Here is a 21,070-nt window from a genome sequence, read left to right as displayed (position 1 = left end):
ATGTGTTGTTTTGCAGACACAAACAATTTTTGCCTGTGTTCCAGTGAAAGATTGTCATGCTTTAAAATGAGATATTTACTCCCTTACATAGAAAATGCATATATTTGTATCAAGGCACTGTTTTATGAAATCCCTGTATTGTATCCAGTCACACTCCAACAAGAAGACTAGCCATCCATGTGGCTGGACTGGATTAAGTCTGACCTGATTAGAGGGGCACTTAAAAACCTGGTGAGAATCTAAATGGAGCCGCCAAGTAAATCACTAGTCTGGGATAGAAATATTTTTTTGTCATTCGAAGTATCTAGAGACTTGTATGCACTGTTAGAAGAAGAAAAGAAAATAGACACTTGAACCACAATGAACCAGCTTCTACAGCAGCAGCACTGGGGTAATACAGCCAGCAGCTGTGCTCGTTATGAACTGAAATTAATTGTACCTAATAAAATAATTCCATGAATTTTACCTGTTTTGCACTTCCATTATTTAAATAGGGCTCAAATTTCCAGAGTTTTGAAACAAACACTTGTAATAGCAACTACTTTAGGTTGAGAAAGTGACAATTTTCTGTGCTTTATTCTAAGGAAATCTGTTACACTTGCACTTCCTAGGTAATTTCAGTTTAGCAATGTCTTCTGGTTCAAAGTTGGTTGGTTAATGGCAGGAAATAAGCCATTTAAGGGGTGCGTAAATCCATGTGACATAATAAAAATACAACACTGTCTGAAAGAATGTTTTGCTTTCTTAAATTATTCTATATCATGTGTTTTTTTTTTTGTTGTTGTTATTTATTTTTTAAATACAAAATACATGTTTCGTTCAAAACTAAACATCTGAGACCTATAACTAGGCTTGCTACTATTTGACTTGTATTTTTTGTCAAATCAACGATTAATATCGACGTTTATTTTTTGAAAGAATTTACTGGAGTTTTTTTTTTTTTTTAATCTTTATTTTGAAACCAACCTTTAGGCTTTAAAAAAAAAAACAGACTTTTTATGCAATTGCAAAACCTCTTTATTATTCAAAATGCAAGAAAACCATGGTCACCAATATTCTAATAGGACAACTTTCTAATTGAAATAACGTTTGATCACAGTGTATAGTATTACACAGCCTTTTATATCATACGTTTACTAGTAAAAATATGCACAGAACAAAACAGACAGTTGAACAGAACTAACTTGCATATTATTCGGAGTCTGAGCTTCGCCCCTCTCCTGATTCAGCACACCTGGACTCGGAGTCACTGAAAAGGCAGACGGGTCCACTTTGTCCTGCCGTGGGGACTTCAGCCGTCGGTCATACTGGTACTCCGTTAGTGATGATGTGATGTCCTTGTTGTGAAACAGAATGCGACGCTTGAACTGCACCTTTCGAGTATGCTGAAAGACCTTTCAACAGCAGTGGTGGTGACGGGCCCCTAAAGTACACGCAGAGTAGGGTTGCCACCTGTCATGGTTTGACTCGGACAGTCCAGGAATTGGCATCTGTGTCCGGGTGGCAGAAATTAACAAATCCAAACGCCCTAATGTCCAATTGTCCGGTTTTAAGTGAAACACATAAGAAACACCAACCTTTCTTTAGTATTTTCTTTGACATACCGTATATATAACGGGACATTTTGGAGTGAAATATATTTAGTTGTTATTGTGGCGGTTTGGATTGGATTGCCAATAATACTTCCACCAATCAGCGAGTGTGGCACAGAAGCGCGTGCTGAGCAAGGGAAAGAATGTGTCAGATGTCAAAGAGAACATGACAATGGCAGTGAGTAATGAATCCAGTTTGCTTTAAAAATAAATAAAGAAATAAAAACAGACCGGACATTTCCATCAATGGACTTAGGAAATTTGAAATTTGTGATACTGTCAGAAACTCTGAGGCTGTATAAACTGCGCCAGCTATTGTGGTACCTGTAGGTGAAGCAGTTTTGTGTTATTATTTATTTATTTATTTATTTACTAGGGGTTAATTAAGTTGCAGCCAAAATTGTTTTGGTAAGACTTGTTAGAAAATCTGTAACAGTGGTACAGATTTGCTTTGGATTGTTATTGTTGATAAGTGCAGATACATACACAGTATGTGTATGTATGTGTGTGTGTGTATATATATATATATATATATATATATATATATATATATATATATATATATATATATATATATATAAACATTTTGTCAGTGCTTGCTGCCTATTAGCCAGTTTTAAATTTAAAGCTTTTGGTTTTGATTTATTTATTGTTAAAGTTTTCACACGTTCAATACTGTCCTACAATTCCTACATGATACTGTGATCATTCCACTGTGTTATGTTAATGAACCATAGCTAAGTTTTAAAACTAAGCGTTAGCAAATGCTTATCATTAAAGTGTACTGCAGTTAGTAATCCTTTCCAATTATTGATAGCTTAAAACTGAAGGGCCATATATGAACGATACATATTGTAAATCCTTTTTAGAAGGCCTTCTTTGTTGTTCTTCAAGTTGATGCAGTGACATTGTAGATGATATAACTAGTTACTGTAAATGAGATACTGTTTTAGCAGACACATTTCATTAAGTAAACATGTTTTTGAAATTAAAAGTAGAAATACAAAACTCACAATTTTCTTTGTGAACGTGCCAAGTGATAAATGTCAATTCAGAAACTGTCAAAATCTACCAAAGGTAGCAAATCTGCAAATGTAATACCTGCCAAAATTTCTAGTTTGGTACCATATTTGCTTAAAGGATTTCCACTACCTTATTAGAAATGTGTTTAGTACTGATCTGCAGAGTTTACCGTGCCCCCAGCATTTGAATAATGCTTTACATTATCTGCGTGTGATTAAATACATAAACTTTACATTAAAATATGGGTTACTTACGGTATATAATGGTAATTAAACCACATATATGACTAATTTTGTCTCTTTTTACCAACACACAACCAATAGTGCCATAGTTTTTAACATCTATTAAGAATGGTTATTAATATTTAATATGGGGGGGGGGTTAAAATCAATTTTAAAATCAAACTAATAACTGTCAACGTATACCTAAATCAAAAGTTTACGTACACCTTAACCTGCTAATTTCAAAGTAGGCACTTTGAATGACAGGTGCTGTAGCTGGCAAATGAGAGCATTCTAGCACTGCTTCAGTCAATGAGATCTGTCAGAACAGGGTGATACTACAGTACTAACGAACCACTGAAATGACTGACAGCGACCCCCAAAAATTCTGAGTGGAACGGAGATGGCAAAAACAGCAACTATATACAAACTACACAAACTAGAGATGATTATTTTTGGTAAGAAAATACAAAATAGCAAGTGTTTTTACCAATGTTTATCGTATCTAAACTTATTTCATTTAACTATTTTTTGGGGAATTCGACGTTTAAAAAGCTGTTTAACAAGGATGGGCAATTCTTGAAGATAATATCCTTAAGGACTAGAAAGAAGACTAACATTGAATTGACAACAAAACTGGCAGAAGGCACAGGGGTCATTGTCCATCCATCAACAGTCCAAAGCACCTTTGACCATTGTTCCACAGTCCAGTTTCTATGTTCTTGTGCATATTACAGCCTTTTAGACTTGTTCCCCTTTCTTAACAAAGGTATTCTTATTGCAACACATGCTTTAAGTCATGATTTCAAGAGTGACCTTCGTACTGTTGATTTGATGGACGACGACACCTGTGCCTTCTGCCAGTTCTTGGCCCCCATCAGTTTTATAGTTGTGCCTATTTGCTTGGTGCTGGCCAAGGCTGCCCCAATGGTTTCTTGAAACTTGGCTTGTGTTTTTGATATCGCCAATTTAAATGGCAGGGCACTTTTGATAAATGTTGATGTTTCTTCACATTTCCAATAAGTTTTTGTTTCAGATATCACTTCTTTTTTCACTTTTAACACATACACACTTATGGGAAAAGCAAAATTGTTCAATTGTGGTTATGTAGTTGGAGTGAAAGTATGACTAGTCAGGGTTCAAATTCTGCCTTTATATATATATATATATATATATATATATATATATATATATATATATATATATATATATATATATATATATATAGTGCCTTGCAAAAGTATTCAGACCCTTCCAATGGTGTACTATTTTATGAAATTACAAAATGATGTATACATATTTTTTTTCAACTTAATATTTTATTCAAAACTGAAGACTTCTAAGGGTAAGATAAGTTACAGTAAATGTCAGCAAAAACTAAAGAGAAAAAACTGAAATAGGTTGATTGCATAAGTATTCAGACCCGTCAACTCAATATTTGGTGGAAGCACCTTTGACAGCATTTACAGCTGCAAGTCTTTTTCAGTAAGTCTCTACCAACTTTGCACTTGGGCTTAATACAATTTGTGCCCATTATCCTGGGCAGATTTGCTCAAGCTCTCTCAAGTTGCTTGGGGATTGCTTATGGATGGCAGTTTTCAAGTCTTTCCACAGATTCTCAATAGGATTCAAGTCTGGACTTTGACTGGGCCACTCAAGGACATTCACTTTCCTATTCTTAAGCCACCACAGTGCAGCTTTGGCCTTGTGCTTTGGATCATTGTTTATCATCTTGTTTAAAGCACATTACTTTTTTGTAAATTTGCACTGATTACACTAATACGTTAAAGCTCCCCTGTTCGCAGCTACCATAAGTGCAAATGGACTGATTTGGAGAAGCTGAGCACTTTATATAAATATTCCTAATTTCATCCGTTCTAGAGATTGATTTGTTCTTTGCTTGGAGTGGAGGCTGAACGCGCAGCCAGCAGGAGTAAAGGAATTGGACTCTGATTCGGTGGGTGGTAGGAAGACAAATAGGAAAGAAAGAGCCGCTGAATTTAAAGGCGTATCTCCCTGCCTGCGCTTGTGGTCTCCGTTCTGCCGTGTACGTGTTTTTAAACTAGTATTTTAACAGGCTTTGGGATTTTAGAGGAGTGCTAGAGACAGGCTGTATTGGTTTTATTGTTATTTTTTTTTATTTGTGAGCCCCGTCTAAGTGCAGGTATTGAGCCGCACTGCCCTTTCGTTTTAAATTGTAATTCTGTGTTTAGTTATTGTTTTAATTAATAGACAGTGCAAACCCATTGCCGTGACTGTGTATTCTAGATCTGCCCTGTTTGTTAAGTATAGTTTACCACATGTATTTAATAAAAAGATGTTCATTGCCTGGCATAGTAGTGTGGCCTAGTCTATTTTCCTTCTGGTATTCTGCCTGGCTGATCCCACCCCACTCAGAAAGAACGAGTGCCCCTCCCGGGTGCTACATACTGTAATGTTCTGCAGCAACCTGCCACACTAATTGAAGTGTAATTTGTTTTTAAATAAATATAATTGATTCAGCATAATGCAGTTGACATATACAAAATCAATCATGATTTCATATTAAAGAGCACAAATTGGCTCCGTCATTGAGGCCAATTGGTTCTAATGTTTGGAGGGCAAATATCCAGTATGCTTCTCTCTGTAGTAACAAAAGTATCAGATTGCCACCTCGAGCTGGTAGAGTTACTGTCTCCACCCCACATACCGTAATGAGTGTGGAGATGATCCGTGACCAGCTTTTTCAGTGTTTGGCTATTGCATAGTCTTCATTTTGGTTTATAATTGTTGCTCTATGTTCAGACTCTTCTTTTTAAGGCTCTTTTTGTCTGACCTGTGTAAACCAGTCCTTATGGACAAGTTAACATGGAAATTACTCCTGTGGTATTACAGTTAATGAAACCTTGAATTTGTATCTTTTTACCCGATCATGTGTGATTAATAGTTTTAATATTTACAGTATTTGAGCAGTGGACACAATGGCCACATTTAAAATGACAATCCAGTGGATTAGATGTAATTGATTTGAACAATTTTGGAATAAATTAATGAACTAATGTGTCTTTAAAGTTTTTTGCAGGTTTAAAGCAATACGGGGCAGTTTATCTGTTATCAAATTCGAGGAATGATCACTTTTTAGGACCTGCCAGTGTTTGAAAAATATTCCCTTTATATCGTTAGACAAACAATTAAATTCAGAGGTAAAACACATAGTAGATAACTTTTAGTATTTAACAAGTGTCTTGAGATAGACATACATTTGTATAACATATACAAATAAGCAAATAATACAATAGCCATAAAAAACCCTGGAGAGAAATAATGAAAAGGTTTGAATATAGCATGCCTCTGGTCTAGAATAATGAATAAGAGAAGTGAAGGGAAACTGTATCAATGCTGTGTTAAGGTGTCAGCGTTTTACAATTGGATGTAACAATTAGTGCAGTTCTTATTTGTAGACCCATATATCAGAAATCCAGTAGCTAAAATAAGCTAAACATTTATTTAAAAGATAAAACTCAATAACAACAAACAAATAAAGGCTACCTGTGGCCTTCCACAGATCTTTTTTTTTTTTTTTTTTTTTTTTTTTTTTTTGCAAATGTATGTGACAATGCAGTCTCCCAGCAGTCATCCATAAAAAAAAAAAATAAAAAAAAAATATAAATGCTGCAATTGTTTATGAGCCATTCTGAAGACTTTCATCTAATAAGAATTGTTCTTCACGCATGGACAGGCTCTTCTGTTTACATATTTTTTTAAAAAAAAATATGAATCCAATTTATTTGATAAAATAAAAGAAAACTTTCACTGTGCATTTCTTAATACAGCTCCAGTTACAGATGGAACCCATTATACATTCACTGTTGCCCTAGTTTTCACTCCACAAAGTTTGTACGTCCATTTCAGAACATTTGCAAGCTGTACAGCAGTAAAGTTACAGTTTTTAACAAGTAACGAGACAAACAAGATTTTGTAAATAATGATTATGTGTTATTCCGATTGTACTGAAAGCTTTCATCTGATTTTGCAAACTATCACAGTAAGTTTGATCCATTCATTTAGTATATTGTAAAGTTTTCATGTTTAGGAAATAGTACTCAGGGAGACGGCGTTGTGTTCGAAAACAACAACACACATTCTCTCCACTCATTCACTCACTCTTCCTATGCTAAGTAACGACGTGACCAGTTCCCCTTACAATACATGTAACATATAAAAGACAGACAAGACAAACTGGACAGACAACAAGTTCTGAACAAAACAATTGTCTGGGTTGTTACAATATATTTTTTAATTTGAAAGTAAAAATATATGAAAGCACAATGACCTTTATGTACAAAAATCTTCACTAATATACAACTGAACAAGAACTGTTGAGTATTTATTTTGGTTTCATACAGTTAAATGGCAGTGTTTTTATGATATTGAAAAATACATAAATGCATATCAAGATAAAGGCATAAAGAAATACATTTCTATGTATTCATTTATATATTAATTTATTTAAATACATATTAATGTATTTATTTATTTATGTTTTACTTTTAACAAATATATAGGCTATCTTTCAACATAGCTAATTCTCAGAAATTAACGTTCCTTTTTGTTCAGTGGGGACAGCAAATAGCGTTACTCTCATCATCCATTATCGAGAGGAAACCATACTTCCTTGCGTCAATAGGGACCACGACAAGCGTTACACTGACAGGAAACCAAACATTTTCGGAGCTCAAGATCACAAGCTCAGAATGATGCAGCTGATGATGATGATGATGATGATGATGATGATGATGAAGATGACTCAAAAAATCTCCAAAATACTGCTTGACTCAACTAATCATGTAGCACTGACAGTTATATAAAACACAACACACTTGCAAACTGAAGGTTATAGATTCATCAAATCCCATGCATGCCAGACCATTTTTATATTTATATAAAAAAAAATATAATATATATATATATATATATATATATATATATATATATATAGATATATATATATATATATATATATATATATATAACTGAATCCGTGACCACAATAAGAGCGTTCCCTAATATATTCCCATGTTGGCAAAACAAGTAAATTTTCATTAAACTCGGATGTCCTGTAATATACAGACAGTATATGTAGATACAACTCCCTGGGGTCTGCAAAATACACAAGGAGAAAAAGGACATTTTTGCCTTACTTTGGCAACTTACTCAAGGGTATGCTCTCTGGATATCTAAGACCATTGGATAGCTAAAGAGACCCCCTGGCACAAGTTGTTGCAGTTACAGAGTCAAATAAGAGCCCACCAGAGGTCCCTTTCCTCTCTATAACACATTTTCAGGCATATGTCTGGAAGCGTAGCACCTAGACACTCCATTCAAAGTGTTTTGTGATCAGAGTAGCAGCATGAGTCTAGACCCAGTCTGTAAGGAATTTTGTAATAGTTTTTGTGTTAGAACTGATTATTCTTTTATAATACGTTATTTTCTGTTACAAATTGAATAAAAGCTGGGGGTGGTATTTTGGGTTTTACAGTTCAGGACTGTAAGGAAATGTGATAGTCCATAAACATATTGTTAGAATATTTGGAATGTATGATACTTTCAATGGAGAGATATTAAGCACAGAGTTTAGGTGGGGTATTTTGGAATGCAGGGTCTTTTAAAGTGTTTTGTGATCAGAGTAGCAGCACGAGTCTAGACCCAAATTGAGAGCAATCCTTTTAAAAAAGTACAGGAGAGTCAAAACCTCAGGCCTGACTGTTCTGCCTGGCTCAGTGACATCAGTGACACTGATATTTTCAGCTTTTGTTCTTCACGCCTCCGTGAAATGTACGGTATTATGTTTGTAATTACTATTGAATAAAAAATGCAGAAGGCATTTATAATAGTAGCTGACATCAAGCATGTAATTCATGTCTCTAAAATAAATATCTAAATAAAGAATTGTCTCTGGATGGAGTATAACATATTTCTATAATTATTTTACCGCAAAAATATAATTCAATTGTACAGTAGTGCAGCCTATCTCACTCTCAGCACCATTCAATGCGTTAATGATCACCTACATACCCCATGTGTGGCTCATGGGGGACCGCATAGACTATTCAAGTGCGTCTGATGTGTCTTGATTATGACTATTAAATGCAGTGATTACAGTCAAATCGGGCACCAGTCTATGAGCACAGACAAGTCGGGAATGACGTTCACTACAAAGTAACTGTTAGATAACTTTCACAGACCAGCTTTTTACTGAAATGTTTATCTTGTTCACATTTTGTGAAAAGCTTCTGGCGCATTTTTTTGTTGATGACCTCAGCTAGGCAACGAAACTGGGAAAAAAACCATACAACTTAGTTTAACAGTTAAAACTAAGTCTGTATACGTGTTTATATTTGTTTATTTTGTATACTAGTTTGACTTGTTTACAGTAGTGTATGTCTTGAACAAGGCGTGGTTGTTTGTGCATAAAACATGAATAGGGTTAAATTAATCTGATACTACCAATGCAGCTTTTTTCTGCTTTTAAAAACGTTACACATAAAATTTAATGATAAGTAAACACAGATCAACAAAGAAAACAGAAACAAAACCATTGGTGACTGTGGCTGCTACAGAACCTAAAATGTATACAAACTCCAATCGTAATTGTATTTCAAAGCAATAGGAAGCTACAGCATTATAAACACGTTATGAAAGATTAATGTGATTGTTAAAACATTTAAATATTGCACTCTTTCATGCTTTAACTGTATAATTCCATCTATTGTCTTTATCACTGAAACTGCCGTTTAGTTTGATCATCAAGCTGTAGCAATATACAGTAAACGTCATAATGCTCTTCCCTGTGCTGATGAGTATACTACAAAGTCAGATACCTTGTGTGCCGGTTTACTTTTTTCATGGGGGGGTGACACATACACCAATCCTCCCCCAGGCTGCATGACGTCTCTCAGCATAACATTTTGTTATTTATGAATGTAATTATTAACAATTAAAAGGAACAATATATGTAGAAAAAACTTCTCACATTACACATAACACCGTGTAACAAATTTTTAATTTTTTTTGGTTCCTGGGTAGTAAGTGTTATTTCCTAATTGCTTATGCCTCAAAAGTATAGAGAATGGCTATTATTCCCCACAAACTTTGCTTTTGTGACCAGGACAGTGACATTTTGAAATTTACCTGTTTTCCAGAACATTCCAGATAGATTCAGTGCTGAGTAAACTTGAAGTAACTTCTAGAACTTTCTAGAACTTTCCAGTAATATAAATAGTAGTATAAATACAGGGGCCTTAAGCCCACCAGTTCAGTTTAGTTCCAGCTGCCTAAGTGGATACATATCTGCATTTTTCTGAGATGGCATCAAGAGGCTGCAAGCATCCGGCAGACGCATTTTGCTATGTCTGCGGCCAATTTATCAAGACAAGAGCGAAAAAGTTCTCAGTGGAAACATCTGCTAAGATATGTGAGGCCTACAAGGCATATTTCGGCATGCCTGTCGGGGATCAAGCCAAACCTTTGGCACCTCATTTCACCTGCAAGCACTGCAAAAAAACTCTGGAAGGTAAGATGGACAATTTTTGCTCGGAATTTTATGTTATAAAATTTGTTAAAATTAACTAACCTAAATATGGATTTGTTTATACTTTTGGAAATATTTTAGAAACTACATTGTCAGTATAACCTATATTTACAATGTTGAGCTTCCCCTTATCTAATGGAATTAAATTAATTCTGCCATTCTATAACTCAAACAATTTCATTTTTATTTTTTTATTTAGTCATCTGCAATGTTTTTTACCCCCGTTTTCTCCCCAATTTGGAATGCCCAATTATTATTTTTATCCCGGTTCTCAGCTGCAACCCCCTGGCGACTTGGGAAAAGGAGGCTGAAACATGTCTGCTGACCCTCAGGTGTCCTATCAGCTGGTGTGAGCTGAACTGTGGATTGCCTTGCCTGGGTGGTGCTTGGCCAATTGTGCTGCCCCTAAGGAACCTCCAGTCACGGTTGGCAGTGATATAGCCAGGATTTGAACCTGCGCTCTCCAGGCTACAAGGAGTATCCTGCATTCCATGCAGAGCACCCTTACTGAATGTGCCACTCAGAAGCCTCCACCTCAAACAATTTCAAGACAGAATAATACTTTCATTCAGGAACAGGTGTCTCAGTATCCATATTTTTGGTCCACAGTGTATGGTGCAGAGATACAGTGCCTATAGAAAGTCTACATCACCTTTCAAAATTTTCACCTTTTGTTACCTTATAGGCTGGAATTAAAATGCATTTTTTTTCATTTATCTACACATCATACCCCACAACTTCCATGTGAAAAACATATTCAAAAATTTTGTAGTTTTTAATTAAAAATAAAAACTGAAACAGCTTGGTCGGATAAGTGTCTACCCCCCTTGTAATAGCAATCCTAAATTAGCTCAGGTGTAACCAATCGCCTTCAAAATCACACACCAAGTTAAATAAAATTGTAGTGATTCACGTCATTACAGGATAAATTCAGCAGTTCCTGTAGGTTCCCTCTGCTTTGTAGTGCCTTGAATATACCTTGGAGCACGGTCAAAATGATTATTACGAAGTGGAAGGTGTATGACACTACCAAGACCCTGCCTATATCAGGCCGTCCTTCCAAAGTGGATGACCGAGCAAGAAGGAGACTGATCAGAGAGGCTACCAAGAGGACATTGGCAACTTTGCAAGAGCTACAGGCTTGAATGGCCAAGACTGGTCAAAGTGTGCATGGGACAACCATATCCCAAGCACTCCACAAATCTGGCCTGTATGGTAGGGTGGCAAGAAGGAAGCCATTACTCAAGAAAGTCCATCTTGAATCCTGTTTGAAGTACACTCAAACAATCAGGAGATTTTGTAGTCATATGGCAAAAAGTTCTGTGGTATGATGAAACTAAAATTGAACTTTTTGACCAAAATGTAAAGTGTTATGTTTGGCGCAAACCCAACACAGCACATCACCCAAAGAACAACACCCCTACTGTGAAGCACTGTGGTGGCAGCATCATGTTATGGGGATGTTTCTCATCGGCAGGGCCTGGGGCACTTGTCAGGATAGAAGAGAAAATGAATGGAGCAAAGTACAGAGAGGTCCTTGAGGAAAGCCTGTTGCCCTCTACAAGAAAGCTGAAACTGGGACGGAAGTTCACTTTTCAGCATGACAACGACCCAAAGCACACAGCCAAAGCTACACTGGAGTGGCTAAGGAACAAAAAGGTAAATATCCTTGAGCGGCCCAGTCAGAGCCCCAACCTAAATACAAATGAAAATTTGTGGCATGGCTTGAAGGTTGCTGTCCATCAGCGCTCCCCAAGGAACTTGACAGAGCTTGAACAGTTTTGTAAAGAAGAATGGTCAAATATTGCCAAATCTAGGTGTGCAAAGTTGGTAGAGACCTATCCCAACAGACTCACAGCTGTAATTGCTGCCAAAGGTGCTTCCACCAAGTATTAACTCAGGGGGGTGGAGACTTATACAATTATGATCTTTCAGTTTTGCATATATATATATATATATATATATATATATATATATATATTTTTTTTTCCCCTTAACAGTGTGGAGTATGGTGTGTAGATAAGTGGAAAAAAAATCTTCATTTAAATGCATGAAACTCTGAGACACTGACACAACAAAATGTGAAAAAAAGTTCAAGGGGGTGTAGACTTTCTATAGGCACTGTATGTATTATTTTAATCTAAAAAAATACATTGCTTTAGGGCTTTGAGGAACGATTACCATCAATATTTTCTCTGCTTTCACTTGTTCTCATTAACAACATCTAGCACTTTTAACACAAGCCAATTTGTTGCCAATTTCCCCTTATTAATTACTTGTCTCAGTTCTCTCAGTAGGGGTGCAGAGTGCTATGTAATGACGAACCAATAAATCCATTAGTCTTGGTTCTGAAGCATTTTATTATTTGACGCTTCCGATATCTATTTACGAACTTTCCAGTTTTAATCATTACACTGAATCTGAACACAAAAGGTCAAACTAATTTTATGGAAGTTTTAAAGCCACAAGGTGGATTTTGCAGCTATACAGCATATGTAGTAATCATTCTATTGTGCGTAAAGTGTTTTGTTTTTTTTATCCTGTTTTTCATTTCAACTAATACATTTTAATTTGTACCGCTTTAATAAGCATGAATTTAACCAGCAACAACCTGAAGAAACCATACATTTGGATAGAAGCAAAAATTATGTAGTGTACTAGCTGGTTAGGACAGGCACCGATAAGGACTGAGAAGGAAAATATAACCAATAATTGAAAAAATCATGCAAATAACAATGGTGTATAGTATAGCACAAAACAAAAGCAATCATACGTTGGTCTAAATGAGAATTAATAACACAGATGCATAGGTCTGCCATAGGCTTTGATGATAATATGACTAAACTGACCATACATTTGATTATATTTTGTGGAATTGTCTCATATGTAGCATCACTGAAAACTGACTGGGTTTCTAGACAGCTGTAATAGCTCAATTGATAGCTAGCCTGCTTTGCAACCTCAAAATGAAAGAATCAGATCTCACTGAAAATATTTTTTTTTTTTTTTTTTTTTTTTTTTTAAGTCAAGCTTCTTACTTAAAATGTATCACTCATATCAGAGTAATCTTAGAACAGCACCCTATCTTATGTAGTTGGACTGTATTAATAACAATAGAAATAAGTTAAAATGACAGGCAATACAAAGGGTAAAGTCATGTGTTATAATGTTTCATTTAATGGGGTGATTACTGCCACACCATATTCCAATTGGTTACTATACATTCTAATGGGACTCTTTGGCACACTGTGCCAATAATAAAGAAAATAATTAGGGTTTATGATTTTCGGTTTTAATTGATATAAGACGATAAAACACACAGATACAAAAAATGACATTGGTTATAGCCAATAAACATGAGAAAAATACTGGAAATGGTCACTCAATTCATCTTGACTTGACCCCTTTCCCTGTGAAAAAAAGAAATAAAAAATGTACCTGCAAAAAAACTATGTGCAGTGCAGCTGGGCAATCTCCCTCCATTCTGACTTGTTTCTTGCATTGATTCATTCTGAATACTTATACTCAACTACTGAGTGGCAGCAAATTCCTGCATTTCTATTGGAGGATTGTAACACGCTTACGAGATTTAAAACAAGATTACAAGAAACTGAGGATTGTTCTTGCTCGCGAGATTGAAATCTATATTCCAGTTTGATCATTTAAAACAGAATTGTAAATTGTGGCGAAATGCAAAAAAAAATGCCTAAACACACAAAAAACCCAGAAGAATATGCCTGTGGCCATAAGGATTTTGTTGTGGAAGACAGCAAAGGAAATAAGGTACAATTGAAAAATTACACTGCTTCTGTGTAAGCAAAAAAGTTTTCTAATGTTGCCTAGGGTGTTCTCCATTATTTAAAACTATTTTGGGGTCCTTAACTAAAGGGCACTTATTAGAACAGTGTGTAGCTCATTGAAATACCATGTGCCTGTATGCATCCTGTTGAGTTAAGGATCCCAAAATGTTTTTGTTTTTTTGTGTATGGGGAATACCTCATGCAACATTATAACCTGTGCTAGTACCCTGCATGTACATAGTGTTCGTGTGTTGGTGGTGGTGTTTGGCATGGATGGGGTTAATTCCTATCCCTGCCAAAAACATGTGAGAATGTGGCTGGAGCCTTAATTGAATAATTGATGATTAATCAGGCTCCAGCCACATGGGATAGAAGGGTGAAAAAAAAAATCCTTTGTTTGGGAGAGTATTAGGAAAGGAGTCTGTCAAGGCAAATGTCCAGCAGGACAGAAGTATTGTTTTGTATATATATCCTTTTTATTTTGCTATATGATCAGTGTTTTCATTTAATTTTGGTTAATAAATGCGTGCCCCAGCGCTTAAACCAGCAGCTACTGTCTCTGAGTCTCTCCAACCCATTGACATCGTGTCACATACCCCATTTTTAAATAGTGGGTAATACCCCATGAGACATTATAACACATAGTTCAACGTGTTTTAGTACTCTTTTTACACACACACACATACACACAGTGCCTATAGTAAGTATTCCTCCCCCTTGGAAGTTTTCACAGTTTGTTGTGTTGAAATCTTGAAATCTTGATGCATTTAAATGGGATTTTTTTCCTCTGATTTACACAACCTACTCAACACTTTGAAGAGGCAACAGAATTTTTATTGTGAAACAACAGTTAATAAAAAAAAAAAAAACTGAAATGTCTTGGTTAGCAATTACAGCTGTGAGTCTTTTGGGGTAAGTCTCTACCAGTGTTATCTTCAAGTGGGTTTGAAAACTTATGTGTTGTGGCATCTTTCTGTGTACTTGCAGAGAATGAGACGAACACCATGCTAGGCTGAACTGTATACAAGTGTACCAGGAGCACGGTGCAAATACAAAAGCAGACATGTTGGTTCGGTATCAGTATGTAGAATGACTAGCGATGTGCGAACCAGTTCCTTTAATTCAGTTACATTTAAGCAGCTCACTTGCTTTGCGTATTTAACTTTAGCATAGTTTTTACAGCAAAGGGTATTCTCAAACAGCTGCTTTAATACTATAACAAGGGCTTAACACAGTGCATGGTAAGTGGTTTTATACAGAACTGTAAACCTAAAAGAGATACAACATGACAACCCAGATGCATCATTAAGGTGAACTACACCACTGCTAACCATAAAATAGCCCTTCAGCCACTGCTTTCTGGCAACTTGGAATCCACTGTAACAACTGACCTGCTCCCTTGCAATATCTATAGTTAAGGATAAACATGCTCATTAACATTTACACGTGAAATGCAAGTTTCCATGTGAAACTGGGCATGGATTTTCTTGTGTGTTTCGTCATTTACACAAGTAAATGAGATTTACCCTATCCCTCGCTTTGGACGTTTTTTTTCGGCCGCAAACCTGATTTACATGAGAAATTCTCCCAAACGTGTACGTGCATCGCCATTTCACGTGTAAATTAACCCATATGGAAACCCCATGTATGAGGGATAATATAGACATCAAAGCGGTATCAACAAGGTTGCACAAATAAGTAAAAGTAAATTGCAAATGGTAACCACTATAATTATAGCCAAGCCGTGAGTATAAAATACTAATTACATCTGTCTTCTGTTTCAAAAATGAAATGATAATCACATATGATATTCTTCACTTAAAATCTTAACATTAACAGCAGTTACAGAAAAGAACACAGGTTCCCACAGTCATTTTATATAGAGCTTGAAATGATTGAATTTTACTGCTTTTGCAGTACCATCAATAACTACAATTACAAAGTGTCCTGTAATACATTAAAACTGTAGGTGTATTTATGAAAATTCACAGAGAAAGTCTTGCAATTCCCAAAACAAATATAAAAGCATTACATTAGTTTGAAATCAGATTTTTGTGTGTGTGTGTGTGTGTGTGTGTGTGTGTGTGTCACATTTAACACAGACACTTATTAATGGTAGGCAATATCAATTGGTGGATTTCTATTATTTTTAGAGACAAGGGGGTAGATTATTATATTCCTTTAAATTTAAGATGGCCTTGAATTTCCCACCGTCAACTTTAGGAAAAAATAAAAAGATGCATTTACAAAGATGCATCTACACATATAAGAAAACGATGTATTGAGGGAGTTTGTGGCCGTCTACTGTCACACAGAGCATTACAGTTATGCGCTGCTTCTCATTTCCAGTCGTGATTACTCGCACCTGTTTTGCTCCCTTTTTGTGAACTGTGGTATTGCTTGGCAAGTAGGAAAATACAGGGTTTGATTAGATCTCAGCCTAATAATAAAACACTGCTCTTGTTGTAAGCAGGAAGGCTTGTCCTGTCCTAATTGGCTGGGGGGCATGCACAGGAAGCCTTAACGAAGCAGCGCCAGTTTAAGGCTACTGCACAATGGCCATGACTACACAGGGAGACGGTAAGCGAAAGCTTGCTTTATTTACATCAAGGAGGAGAGCGTCCGCTCTGCAGGATAACTACTAGAGAACCTTTCAACTGCCAGTCAGTCACGTTGCTGCTTGTGTACTCAGGTAGTCACATCTTTTGTTGGCAATTTTTTATACTCACATCACTATACCGTTCTCTAATTTAAGATAAAGGCTATTTTTTTTGAAGAAAAGATTGGTTTAAAAAGTGCGTCTTAAATTCGAAGGAAATTTTGTACATCTAACTAAGGCAAGATAAATGTTAGTATTAAATAAATTTGCAATGCCACCAAATTGCTTGATATTAAGGGGTGTGTCATTTTAACAAGGTATAAAAACACACTTATTTGAGCATTGTAGAACATGCATTTGGTAATACAGGTCTTTTTTTAAAAGAGCTTTGAAGTTGATCTTTTACAGTATGCTTGAAGACTCACGTTTAAAAAACAGTAATAACATATAAATATAAATGTAATATATAGGTATTATAAAACACCAAAGCAGATCAAACACAACTACTACAGACTACAGACCAATGTAAATGGCAAACAAGATTTAAAAAGTACTTTGTAATATCTTTGTAGTATTTTGTAATATTTTATTGCATTTTAATTATTTAAAAAGACAAAAATCAAATGCACCATAAAACCTGTCTAATCCTGCCCCCCTACATACCAGCATTCTGTATCGGAATAATTTTTGGGTCCTGACCAAATCTCTATTGAAACTGAAGCTATGATACAATCAGCATCTGTCTATTATAGAATCCGGCATGACTTATAAATCTTGTCTGCCTAAAGCCAGTGTACGTCTAACCGTGCAGTCTGGCATCAAGTCATTTTTCAAGATTTTTCTATTTTTATTCTCATGTGTAAACACGTAAATGTCCCGTGGATTTGGTACATCTGTAGTAAAATCCTTGTTAACATAACAGAAAGTAACAATAAAAAGAATACAATCCCTGTATTACAGCGCATACCTGTACAGTCCTCTTACTTTACATACTTTACAAAGTGTTCATATGTTTTTTCATGTATACTTTTGTTTTGGGGTACAGTATTAGATTTTACAGAACATGTAAACCAGCACACTGTATAATTCAACACAGTTTTCTGATCCCAAGCAATGGTAGGTAAGACATGTTTTACTATACACTATTAGATGTTACAAACACTCTGTTGTTAAGTGACAGTGAGTAACAGTTATATTTCATATGAATATATTTAGCTCAGATGTTAATTGTTAGTGCTTATAGATATATTTATTTTATTTAAGTTGTTCCAAATTTAGTCTACATTTTATAATGGTATCTTCAGCCATTGTTTTAGTTTTTTTTTACTTTCTGTGGTCCCTAAATGCAGTTAATACCTTCATTCATTCCCCAAGACAACACTGGAGGGACCAGTCACTACAAGACAAATGTGAAACTCAATCTCTATACTCCTTTTACAAATGTCAGAAAAGGTGTCCATTGCCAAAACTCATTTACCCAGAGGCAAAAGGGTAGTGCTGTTATGAGGGGTTCCACTGTGCTCGGCTACTGCATTAAACCATCAAGAACTTGATCAGCCACTACCATAATATATTAACCCTTTGAGGTCCTATGTCGGACCAGGTCCGACATTACAATTTTCCCTTTCCAATCCGAGTGACATCAAAAAGACGTCAAGCACAAGTCTCTAGTTGTTTTGTTTCTCCGGGAAAAGCAGAGAAAACCTTTTTATGGCCGAGTGAGACCGATAGGAGCCGAGAGAAGCCGGAAAAAAGGGGGGTGTATATGAGCAATACACATAGCCCCTGCACCACAGAGATAACAGGGACTCAAACAAATGAGATAGCTACTCCGTATCCAGCTCATAAAAAATATTACAGACATCTGCAGAGCTTTTTGAGATGTTATAGTAATAAAATAATTACTTGGATCACATTATTGAGGAGCTTGGTGATAAAACGAGTGATCAGGAGAGGATTTATCAGTATACATGACTATAAAGAGGGATGTGAAAAATACAGAAAACAAGGGGTGGGGCTGTAACCTGTTTTACTCTGAAAAAAACATTTTAAACAATGTGTGTAAAATAAACAGCGTGTGCAAATAAATTGGACCTGACGTGCCTGACAAGCACTGAATAAACTGACCGCTAAGGGTTTTAAAGCATTGTTTACCTTTGGATTATAGTACACTTACACATACTCATCAACTCCCCAGTAATGTTGTTGAAGCTGACACCCTGGGATCCTTCAAGAAGCTGCTTGATGAGATTTTGGGATCAATAAGCTACTAACAACCAAACGAGCAAGATGGGCCGAATGGCCTCCTTTCGTTTGTAAACTTTCTTATGTTCTTATGTTCTTACTAAAAAATAGAAAATGTTGCCAAATTTTTTGCTGTTCAGCTTTAACGGGCAATTTTATTTATTTATGAAATTACTTATGAAATATTGCGAAGTCATTACTGCGTATTACCTTTCAGTTCAGGGCGGTGAGCGTCAGATGCAGTAGCAACTAGAGGGTGCAAAACAAACAATGTTGAAATAATAGTAACAGAGTTGGTTTGATAGTGACAGTTAGGTTTAAGGGTAGGGGTTGAGACTAGGTTTAAGGGTAGGGGTGGAAGTTAGGTTCAGGGTTAGGTTTGGAGGTGAAGGTTAGGTTTAGGGTTAGGATTGGGGGTAAAGGTTAAATTTAGGGATAGGATCAGGTTCAGGGATAGGGGAGGAGTTAGGTTTAGGGGTGGAGGTAGAGGTTAGATTTAGGGATTAAGTTTAGGGGTTAGGTGTAAATCGTGTATGTTGTGGAGCAACCTTGAAATTGCATGTGGACAAATAAATGGTGTTAGTAATTGTAAATGAGGTAAGGGTAATGAAAGAGAAACATGGCGTTTAGTTAACAGTAGAACCACCAATCCAGTCATTTTGACGTTTTTTCACTTTTAGAATGTAAATTACTCGGTGTATGTTAAAGTTCCATGGTTGTCTGTTCTTGACTTTTCCTAAATACATACATTAAATACCCTGACAGCATTTGAAAGTCAGAATCGCAAAAATAAAAAAAGTTAGAAGCACTTCTATCTAGAATCGCCAAAAGCTGTAATTTTGACGGCTTATTATAACACATGTTTTTATTGATAATAAAACCTACAATATGCTGTTTTTATATGTATACAAGCCAGTTTGGAATCTCTACCTCCACTGAGTTTACAGCAGTATGCATTTAAATAGAATATTTAAGTCTAGATATGTTATCCAAATCTCAGTTGTAATCATATCAATTCCTTGGAGAACTGTTGTTTGGCTGTCTACGTGAGCATAAATAGTCCACTGTCTTATAATATTACTATTATAAGGGTTTTTAAAAAAATCTTGAAATTATTGCGTTTTGATTTGAGAGCAACCACAGATATATTTGCCTTGGCATCAGGAATTTGGAACGACTTCACTGAAAACAGCATTGCTTGCTTCAAGATAAACATTAAACATTACATTATACTGTGTCGCTGGACACAATACAAATGTCAAACAAACCTGTCAAATTTGGGATCAAGTTTTGGGTGTTCTCTTAGGCAAAGTGTTCTCTTAGGAGGTGTTCCGGTATGCAGAGACTACTGTACTTGGTTGTCCTTTGCAAAGGCTTTGAAACTTAACTGTGCGCTATTTCTAAGAGACATTTTGTTGCCACTGACAGTAGAAAATAAATAACACTATGTAACACAATTTTTGTTCCTGGGTAGTAAGTGTTATTTCCTAATTGCTTATGCCTCAAAAGTATAGAACATGGCTATTATTCCCCACAAACTTTGCTTTTGTGATCAGGACAGTGATATTTCAAAATATCACTATTTCCAATGGGGAAACGAGCAAATGTGTGTCTTTTCGTTAACATAAAGTCAGAAAAAAACAACACATGAATCCAAATTAACATGTATTTATACTAAAGTAATACAAAAATGACTACAAAAGATTTAGAAGTGAGTAGTTTTTAAGAGATTTACGATTATATTGTATTACTTTAGTATAAATACATGTTAATTTGGATTCATATGTTGTTTTTTTCTGACTTTGTGTTAACGAAAAGACACACATTTGCTCGTTTTCCCATTGGAAATAGTGATATTTTGAAATATCACTGTCCTGGTCACAAAAGCAAAGTTTGTGGAGCATAATAGCTATTTTCTATACTTTTGAGGCATAAGCAATTAGGAAATAACACTTACTACCCAGGAACAAAAAATAAATAAAAAATTTGTTACACGGTGTACTCTGTCAAGGGGTTCTGTG

General features: G+C 35.7%; 1 protein-coding gene across 1 annotated transcript in view; it reads right to left on the bottom strand.

Moving 5' to 3' along the window:
* Positions 1 to 21,070, bottom strand: part of LOC121313977 (CUB and sushi domain-containing protein 3-like) — a 217,890-nt gene that overhangs the window by 146,547 nt on the left and 50,273 nt on the right. The gene's annotated exons all lie outside the window — the stretch shown is intronic.

Source organism: Polyodon spathula, chromosome 4, assembly GCF_017654505.1.
Source record: "Polyodon spathula isolate WHYD16114869_AA chromosome 4, ASM1765450v1, whole genome shotgun sequence".
Classification (NCBI taxonomy): Eukaryota; Metazoa; Chordata; class Actinopteri; order Acipenseriformes; family Polyodontidae; genus Polyodon; species Polyodon spathula.
This window is presented reverse-complemented; position numbering and strand designations above follow the sequence as displayed.